The sequence below is a fragment of the Hippocampus comes genome, unplaced genomic scaffold (genome assembly GCF_001891065.2).
Source record: "Hippocampus comes isolate QL1 unplaced genomic scaffold, H_comes_QL1_v1.1 scaffold355, whole genome shotgun sequence".
Classification (NCBI taxonomy): Eukaryota; Metazoa; Chordata; class Actinopteri; order Syngnathiformes; family Syngnathidae; genus Hippocampus; species Hippocampus comes.
In genome coordinates, this window is record NW_017805284.1 from 49,450 (window position 1) to 59,390 (window position 9,941).

Genomic DNA, 9,941 nt, shown 5'->3' on the forward strand with positions numbered 1-9,941 from the left:
ACATATATTGCAACTCCCCCTCCTTTTTTGTCTTCCCTATGAGTTGCATACATTTCATATCCATCAATTTTCATTTCACTTGTTTTTTCATCATCAAGCCAAGTTTCTGACACAGCAATTATTGTAAATTTATTAAATGTAGTCAAATATTCTTTGATTTTGGTGAAATTTTTATAAAGACTTCTACTATTTATGTGTATCACTGAAAACGTGTTTTTCAGTTCTACATTTGTGTTGAATTGTTTGTCAGTGTAATACTCGGAGTTTGTAATGCTGTAATTGTGATTGAAGAAATTATTGTCTGGGTCCCAGTTGTTCTCTGGGTCGAATGTCTGATGTTCAGCATAATCAACGATTTTAATGTCCATGTTTGTGTTGTATGTTTCCGATATCCATTAAGTCAAAGTTATTGTCTGGTGGTCATCAGCTCTCAGCATGTTGAGGTCGAGCCCGTTGAATTGGAGTACTGGTGCGGGGGTGGACGATTAGTTTGTCGTGCCTCAGGTAGGCAATTTCCCCTCTTTCACGTGCCGCTTTTAGTTTTGGAAGCAATTCTTTTCTTTTTTGACGTACAATATCTGTATAATCTTCATTAATGTAGATTTTGGGACCTTTTAAGTATTTTGCTCTCTGTAGTATCATTGTTTTGTCCTTATATTTTTCAAATTTCACCACTACTGGCCTTGGTCGAAGTCTTCCCGATTCGTGTCTCCCTGTGCGGTGGGCTCTTTCCACCTCGATTGTCTCCTTTAATTGAAGTTGGTCCTTGAAGATTGTTTGCACTTTTTGCTCCGTTTCCGTCCACGTTTCTCCTTGCATTTCTTCAATTCCATCGATTATCAAGTTTTTTCTTTTAGATAGTCCCTCTAAGTTGTCCATCTTGTCGGTTAAAACCAGCATACTGTTACATACTTTATAGATTTCAGTTTGCATGGTTTTGCTATGGTCAGATCCATTCGTTTGTTGTTTTTTAATGTCATCGACCTCCTTTTGGGTGAAATTAAGACTAGTTTTAAGTTCTTGTACTTCCCTGGAATTCAGTTTCATCTTTACAAATCCTTTGAAGTGATCCTGTTGTTTCTGCATGAGTGCTGTGAACAGTTCTTTTTGTTGGATAAGTCGTTCGTGACTTGCGTACGGGTCATCACTTCTTCATCCTGCTTGGTATCTTGTCCCCGTTTAGGCGGCATTTTTGGGTTTCGTTGCTCGCCGGCTGTCAGCTGGTTGACATCGTGTGCTGTGGTCTCTCTCTCTCTCTGCCAACCCGGATGTTGGTGACGTGGCGGTGGGCCTGTGGCCTCCCCAGACAACACCGCCGCGGTGTTCGAGTTTTTGCCGCTGCTGCCGGGTTAACTGTTCGGTAGGCTGGCCTCAAATGGAGGTGGCTCCAGCTGCTGGTGCCGTTCCCAAAGGGTCGACCGCCATCGGAGCCCCGAAGAGTCCTCTCGCTCAATAACGCCAGTTAGCTACCGCTTGCTCACGCTGCCTCGGCTTGACTGTCGCTCGCTCGCTCCCGCTGGCTGTCGCTCGCTCGCTCCCGCTGGCTGTCGCTCACTCGGCTGTCGCTCGCTCGGATGTCACTGGCTGTCGCTCGCTCGGCTGATGATATGACTCAGACATCGGTGCAGAACTGGAATGTCAAAATCTGCAGATTTCCGTTTTCCACTGACTATTGAGTAGTCATGCTCAATCGTGTTACTCAAATTGGTCTTTATAAATGATAGACAAAGTGCTTGCATAATGACTATGGAACCGTCGCAAAGTAGCGTCAGTGGAGGCTGCACCGCTCTCTGCCCATACGCCTTTGCAACATCTGTTAGAAATGCATCAAGAAAATACTTAACGAAGGCAGTGGTGTGGTCACATGTCAAGTCGCCACGGGAAAGGGTGCGGAGTTCTTGGAAGGATTCTTCACAACGAGCTCAGACACATAAAATGGTGGCGAGCCCTTTCCCTTCTTCATAATGCTACCAGTAGCGTCCAGATACAAGATGCCCTCCCTTGTCCTCTCTTATGGTTTGTTTTATTTTCCTTCAACGTTGGACTGCAAATTTAAGAGCTCATTGTTATGGAGGCAACTTTTTTGTCGAACTTCCCATGAGAGGGTTTTCAAAATAGAAGGTGCAGGTGCCTCATCTCTGCATTCTGATTCCATAACTGTGTCATGTAATTGGCCTATGTTATGCAAGTACATTGACCTCGGCAATTCTTTTTGCAATATCTTCCACATTTCACTCCTGTCCTTTCCTCTTATTGGTCTTGATTTTAATTCGATGCGATTATGAATGCTTGTCTTGCCCTTGAAATTCACAGCGGCTTTCAGATCCTTTGCATTATTTACCGTGACTGTTACTTGAACAGGACAGTCTTCAAAGGGACAGTTACCCAGACACCAAAATTCAGGACCTTGTCTTTGTGAGCCAAGTGTCTTAATTCTGTGTCTTTTAAAAGCAAAAGAGCAATATGGATGGATTGATCGAATTCCTTTGGAGATGATGTTTGTCCACTGAAGAGTTTTGAATCGTCTATGTATTCTTGATTTCTGTAGCGAGGTCCAGTCCTTTTGGTCAATGAAAAAAATGTTGATTTAGAAGGCACAAGGTTCCTTTTGAACCCATCATCTTTTACAGACATCGCAGTCTCACTGTCATTGGTCATAGTTCCCGAGGGCGAACAGGACAACAAAAGAAAAAAAAAAAAGTATATATTAGTTAATCTCGAAATACCCTGACAGTTACAACATAGATTTTGACTTACATCCATCTCGACATCCAGCCAGTCAGCCAAATGTGTTTAGTTTCACAGGCATGAAAAATTATGCCTATCCCATTTGACTTTGGGTGAGAGACAAGGAACAACCAGGAATGATCTACAATACATCACCGGACACTTCAAGACAAAATACTCAACAAAACAAAGTGACATTGGATATTATACCGTATATCCAAGCAGGTCATGATATATCTGTTCTGACTGTGCAAATAAAACATACTTTGTACATACAAAAATCAGGGATGAGAGCGGCTAGTGCTGAAAAAATCTGAAAATCAGCTGGGGGTCTGGGGGCCGCAGGCCCCCGGTGGGGTCCAGGGGCAATGCCCCGGATGGGAGTCCAGGGGGCAAAGCTCCCAGAAGCTAATGGGTTTTAGAGATTTTAAAGCCTTAAAACCATAAATTTTATCAACAAAATTTTACATTTCATTTCAACATTTTTGTTGAAATATCATTCCCTATTTGATGACAAAATAGGCACTTTATACTAAAGATGAAGTGTATTCAATGTACACACTACTTGAGACTTTCACAGAAAAAAAATCTCAAGATTGTTCACTATTTTTTCAAGTGAAAATTTGACATAGTCCTTTGTGCAATTTTGCTTATGCATTCCTGGTGAGCACCAACATGTAATTTCAAATTTGCTGCTCAAAATCAAAACTAAAAAAAGGAAACACATTCCCTGCCATATTTAAGACTTGTTCATTACTTGTATTCATTAAATGTTTTGTAAATGTGAAAAAAAAGCTGTTGATTCTTACCTCATGCAGTGAGAGTGAAGTCCCAAACTGTTTACTATACAGTAAACATCCTCTAGTACGGACTCATGTTTGCACTGTCCAAAATGTCCTTATAACAGAATTTCCTATTTGGGAAATGAGCATTGTACGTGTCCTTTATGAACCTGCAAGTATGTTGACAAAATGCATGTGTAACAACACAAGCAATAAAATGCAAAAATATACTGTCCAAAAACTGTTTATATAACAAAAACAGCAGTACAGTATACAGTATACAGTACAGGTGTAGAGTATTTTTAAAAAACACAACACAGTACAGTACAGTACGTACAGTATTTTAATGTTATTTCTTTTCCGTCTTGGGGAAAAAAATGAGTCTTTTTTTGGGTTGTTTTGTTGGGTTGTTCTTCATTTTGATGCCATGATCTAGAGGACGTAAGTGAATAAAGTTAAAATCTTTCACAATTACAGGAAAATTCACGTCAATAAAAAGTCACTTACGCGTCGTCGTTTCGGATCCGATGATAGAAAACGGCGAAGCGAACACGTTTCTTCCGTCTGTCTCCCGTTGTGTCGAGTGGGCGCTGCTTTTTTAAGCTAGTGCAGAGATCTACAGGACGTAAGTGAATAAAGTTAAAATCTTTCGAAATTACAGTAAAGCGCACGCCAATAAATAGTCACTTACACGTCGTCGTTTCGGATCCGATGATAGAAAACGGCGAAGTGAACACGTTTCTTCCATCGTGTCTCCCATTGTGTCGAGTGGGCACTGCTTTTTAAGCTAGTGCCGCGATCTACAGGACGTAAGTAAATAAAGTTAAAATCGTTCGCTATTACAGTAAAACGCACGCCAATAAAAAGTCATTTACACGTCGTCGTTTCGAATCCGATGATAGAAAACGGCGAAGTGAACATGTGTCTTCCGTTGCATCGGGTGGGCGCTGTGTGTATTTAAGCTCCCGTGGCCTTCCGTCTCCATCCGGGTTACGGATAGTGGAACTTCCGCTTAAGTAAGTTACGTTAAAATGTAATATCATAGTCAAAATATTAATACATAGGTTTTTATTCCGGGTGAAGGAAATTTCTTTACATAGCCCGGATATGGGAATATTTACTGTATATGGGTTATGAATGCATTTTATTCTATAAAGTGGATGTCTATTTACAGTATATAAAAGTACGTACAGTTTCATGATGTAGAATGTTTATTTACAGTATGAACAACTATGTACAGTTTCATCATGTCGAATATTTATTTTTCTCTTCATTTTAAGCTTTTAGGCAAGAGCTCATTGCTTGTTGGTCCTTTTTCCACTCTCTTTTTAGCCAACTCCTCTTGTTTTTTCACATGCTCCAGCCTTGCTTTCTTCTGCTCCCTGTCCAATTCATCCTTTGCCTTTCTCTTACTCTGCCTGCTTGTGCTGGGCACTGCCATTGACGGCTGAGAAGCTTTCTTGATATCCTTCTTTGCCTGGAGTTCACCCTTGTATTTTGAATAGGCTCTTTTCATGTTTCCCATGAGCAAAGGATCAACTGGAGAATGCAGCACACTTTCTGTCGAAGTATAGTAGAGGTGTTTTCTTGCTTGCTCGCATGTGGTAGCTCACCGTCTGAACTGCACTTAGTGTGTGGATCTCCATGCGGCAGGACTTTCGGTCTAGGACACAGGTGTCGAAGTCTGGTCCTCGAGGGCCGGTGTCCTGCTTTTTTTCCATCCCTCCCTGCTGCAACACACCTGATTCAAATGATCAGGATCACTATCAGGCTCCGATAGAGCTTGCTGATGAACTGGTCATTTGGATCAGGTGTGCTGCAACAGGGAGGGATGGAAAACATGCAGGACACCGGCCCTCGAGGACCGGACTTTGACACCTGTGGTCTAGGACATCACCCATAATGTTGAAAGAGCCTTCAACCTGTGGACTGTGAAAACATGAAAGTAAAGCATGGACCATCGTCAAAGCTGGGTACAGAGCCAGGAGACGCTGATCTGACCACCAGTGGTCGATCCTTATGTCTGTATCATACGGTGGTACAAAGGAATCAACCTGAAATCTCCGCACCTGCAGCTCAAACTCATCTTTTTCTTCAGTGTTCAGCACATTTGTCACCCGTGCTGGGAGTCGCAGAAGATGTTTTGTTGTAAGTGAGTGTCCATGTGCTGTGGGTTCTATCGCTGCCATACACTGCAGAACCTTTTTGTCCAGGGGCAACTTTGTACTAAGGTACTCAGTACACTTGACATATGCAGTTTCCACCTGCTCAAGGAATGAGCTGATTGTGGAGTCAGACCTGTGTGATGATGATATCAATCCTTTCACAGTGGTCCCCACAAACATTTCTCGCTTTGGCACACAACAGCTGGGATCGTCTATGATGGCTGTATCATGCTTAGGCTTGAGACCTTGCACAGCTTTTGCCCTCAAAAAACATGCTAGGAATCCCTTATACAAGGTGAACTGCTTCTCATGTAGCTTGTGGATGAGTGGCGCCTTCATCTCGAACAGACATACGTATTCTTTGAGCAATGGCAATGTTGCCATACAGAAATTCAAGATCAACATTGTTTTCTTAATAAAAATGTATTTCTTTGAATAGTTTTATTTAACATTTCAAGTCTTACACAGCTATAGAAAAATATTACATTTGTGTGTTGAGACTCAGCTGTAATATAAAAAGTGTAGCAACACAACCAAGTCCTCAGTCTATAAAATTCTCAATACTTCTGGAAAACATTAACAAATAAAACATAAAACAGTGCAAATATGAGATACCTGAGCACAACTGTCAAGAGACACTGGGAATAGATAAAATAATTAGAGGTAAAGTAATTAGATGCACAGACATTTCAAGTCAAAAGTGCTTTGAATGCAAAAAACAGTCAAGTGGAAAGAATCTGAACAATTCACAGCATGACTATACCGTATACTGTATAGTTTAACTAGTACAGTGTGTTTTCCAGCACAGCGAATGCATCAGACAGTCCGGAGGGTTTTTGCATACTGAGGTCAAACTCATCCCCTCGACATTTTGGGCAAGTTGTAGAATTTTTCTGCCATTGTTCAATGCAGATCCTGCAGCCAACAATGCTGTGGCAACACAATGTCACCATGGGCTCAACCACTAGACCTGCAAATGTGATTCAGAAAACATTTTTTTAAATACAGAAAGTGCAAAATTATCTTTTTTCGTTTTGGACATGGGTAGTTGAGCTGCACAGACATCTGTCTATAAAAGACAAAACGTTCATTTACCCTTGCAGATGATGCAGGCAAAGGCATCTCTTACAGCAGCTGCTTCCACCTCTGTCAAGGACAGTGTTGTTCTTCGGTTGGACAGGTTTGTCAGCTCCTTTATTTGAGTTGATCCTCCTTGAGCCCCTGTGCTCACAGGACCACCTCTTCAATTGAATCAAACACTGAATCAAGGCTGTGATCATCTCGCCGGCTGAAAAGCATGCAAAATTTATGTTATAACCTATTCATTCTCAACGGAATCCTAATCAGTAAAAATACAATCATAACTACTTGGTAATTCCTGGTGCCTGTCATATTTCACCTCAGTCTCCTCTTTTTTGCTCTTCAAATGCATTTTCAGGCCGAACTGAGCATGTTTTCTGAATTTGAATGTTTCTTCACAGGAATGAGTTGTATGATCAAATTAATGTTCATTTAGGTTTCAGGATGTCAACCTGAACTAAATGCATGTTCAAATGTGTGCATAAGTCCTTTTGTTTAGGTGTGACACTCAATTTCAGTTTTTATTGCTTTAAATGCATTTTCAGGCCGAGCTGAGCATGTTTTCTGAATTTGAATGTTTCTTCATAGGAATGAGTTGTATGATAAAATTAACTCCTGGAAATCTCCTTCTTTCACAGCAACTATTTTTCTTGCATTTTGCTTTCCAAAGGATGAACCTGAAAAGAAAATAGTGTATTAAGTAGTACATGACGTATATGAACTTCAGAAAATACAGTACTTGTTTTTATTTAACAATTTACCTCTGGTTCCCTCGGTGTCCATGATGTCGTTACCCTGACCATCCGTAAGGATCACTGACTCTTGTTGTTCAAGCGTTCCGGATATTTAGATCTATTGATTATTCTGATTTTAATTTTTTTTTTCTTTGTAGTTGTTTGTTTTACAGGCGTTTCCCCATATTTCCACACAGTAGGTTATATATGGAAGTAATAATGAAGAGTATAATGTGTACAAAGATCTCTTTTTCAGCACATCCTCAGTTTTGTGGAGGATCCCGATGGTTTGGGATATTTTTCTTTTAACGTTATGTATATGTAGCTTCCAGCACAGTTTTGCATCTGTTACTAATCCAAGAAACTTATTTTCATAAGCTCGTTCTGTTTCAATTGAGTTTACCTTAATTTTAACTTGGTGTTTGATTGGGCTCGTGCCAAAAACTATTAACTTTGATTTTTTTCAAGTGATAATTTATTCCTGTCGAACCAATTTTTTAAATTTGTTTCATTCATTTTCCACAGTTTTCAGCAGCTGTTTCAGATTTTCTCCAGAGCAGTAGAAAGTTGTTTCATCAGCAAATAGGACACATTTGAATTGTTTTGAGACACTGCAGATATCATAACATATATATATATATAAGATGAATAGTTTTGGACCAAGCACAGACCCCTGAGTAACTCCAAGAGTGATCTTCAGTTGATTCGATTTTTTTATTGTTGAACTGCACATACTGAGATCTGTTTTCTAAATAACTTTCAATCCATTTATATGCTACGCCTCTAATGCCATATGTCTGTAATTTATTCTATAATATACTATGATCTATCGTGTCAAAAGCTTTTTTTAGATCTGGAAAAATCCCAATAGTAAATTCTTTGTTATCTATATTAGTGGCTATTGCTTCCACAAACTCCATTACTGCCATTGAGGTGGTCCGATTTTCTCTGAAGCCATATGGATTTTCACTTAAAAGCACATGTTTATGTATGACGTTATCAAGTCTGTATGAAAGACGTTATCAAGTCTGTATGGAAATAGTTTTTCTAATATTTTTGAGAATTGTGGTAACAGTGATATTTATAAATTGGAAGGACTTTAGCAGTTTTCATTTTTGATGGCAAGATACCAGCTTTGAATAACAGGTTGCATATATATGTGAAAGGTCGCACTACAAGTTCTATAATCTGTTTTGCTATTGTCATACAGATAGCAATCAGTTGACTTTTTTTATTTTTTAATGTTTTTACAATATTTAATATTTCATTATGATCCACAGCAGTAAGAAACATCGTGGAAGAGTTTTTTTTTCCATGTATTTATATAGTTCAAAAGAATTTATTGTACTAGGAATTTGTTTTGCGAGGTTACTGCCGATATTAACAAAATACTGATTAAATTCATTAGCTATTTCTGCAGTTTTCTCAATAATGGTATTTTCGTCTTTCATAAAGTACTCTGGATAATCTGCTTTTTTAGAGCTATTTCTAATTACATGATTTAATATTTTCCATATTTCTTGAGTGTTGCTTTTATTCTGCTCTAATAATGCATGAAAATGATCTTACTAATTCTTATAATTTTTACTTATTTGTTTTTATAGGTCTTATATTTTATTTCAGCATCTTTGGTTCTGAATTTTAGAAACGATTTGTATAAATTGTTTTTCTTTTTTACATGCGTTTTCTATGCCTTTTGTTATCCATGGCTTACTTTGGTCTTGTACTTTCTGGAGACTGAAGTCTGTATTCTGCTCATATTTCATCATGCTGTATAACTTTCCCATGCCCGCAGTGTAGCTTGGCGTCCTTGTAACAATCATCACCTAGAATTGGAATACTCCCTACTGAAGACGCACAAACTTTGGAATGCGCCAAGCTGAGAATTGGTTTAGGAGAAACGAAAGTTATGATATCACACTTTGTGTCTCGGTACCGCCCTTCTGATGGTATAAAAATGATGTGAAGCTCTTCCTGCTTCGCACTCGTGACGCGCAGCCATTGTCTGTAATTCGTGGGTGCCCGGAATATTCTGTTATTAAAAGCTTCGAAGGAACTGTTCATCAACTCCAGCCTTTATTTGGATGACCAACATTCTCCTCATCCGAAATTCAACGAACACGCGGGGGAGAGGAGGCCGCTCTTCCCCCAACAAGACCTTAATTACTGGGAAATGTTTATCATATAAGGAGGTTATGGTTGGCTGAAATGCGTCAAACGCAGTATTTGGATCTTCGTTTGAGTAGAACTCGGACCAATTTTGCTTGTCTAAGTCAGGTGTCGGGAACCTTTTTGACTAAGAGAGCCATAAAAACAAAATATTTGGAAATGTATTTCAGTGAGAGCCATATATATATATATGTGTGTGTGTGTGTGTGTGTGTGTGTGTGTGTAAATATATATATATATATTTTATATATTTACACACACACACACACACACACACACACACA

The 9,941-nt window shown here is 39.4% G+C and overlaps 2 long non-coding RNA genes across 2 annotated transcripts in view; one reads left to right on the forward strand and one right to left on the reverse strand.

Annotated features, from left to right (window-relative positions):
* The first annotated feature begins 121 nt into the window (after positions 1–121).
* LOC109516791 (uncharacterized) overlaps positions 122–9,941 on the forward strand; it is a 15,994-nt gene continuing 6,174 nt past the window's right edge. Inside the window, exons 1-2 of the long non-coding RNA XR_002168414.1 lie at positions 122–196; positions 9,681–9,686. This is a non-coding gene — a long non-coding RNA (uncharacterized LOC109516791). The remainder of the gene's footprint in view (positions 197–9,680; positions 9,687–9,941) is intronic.
* On the reverse strand, positions 6,097–7,100 carry LOC109516792 (uncharacterized). Its single transcript, XR_002168415.1, has 3 exons — positions 7,074–7,100; positions 6,770–6,962; positions 6,097–6,644 (listed from the first exon to the last, which is right to left on the reverse strand). It is a non-coding gene; the product is annotated as an uncharacterized LOC109516792 (long non-coding RNA).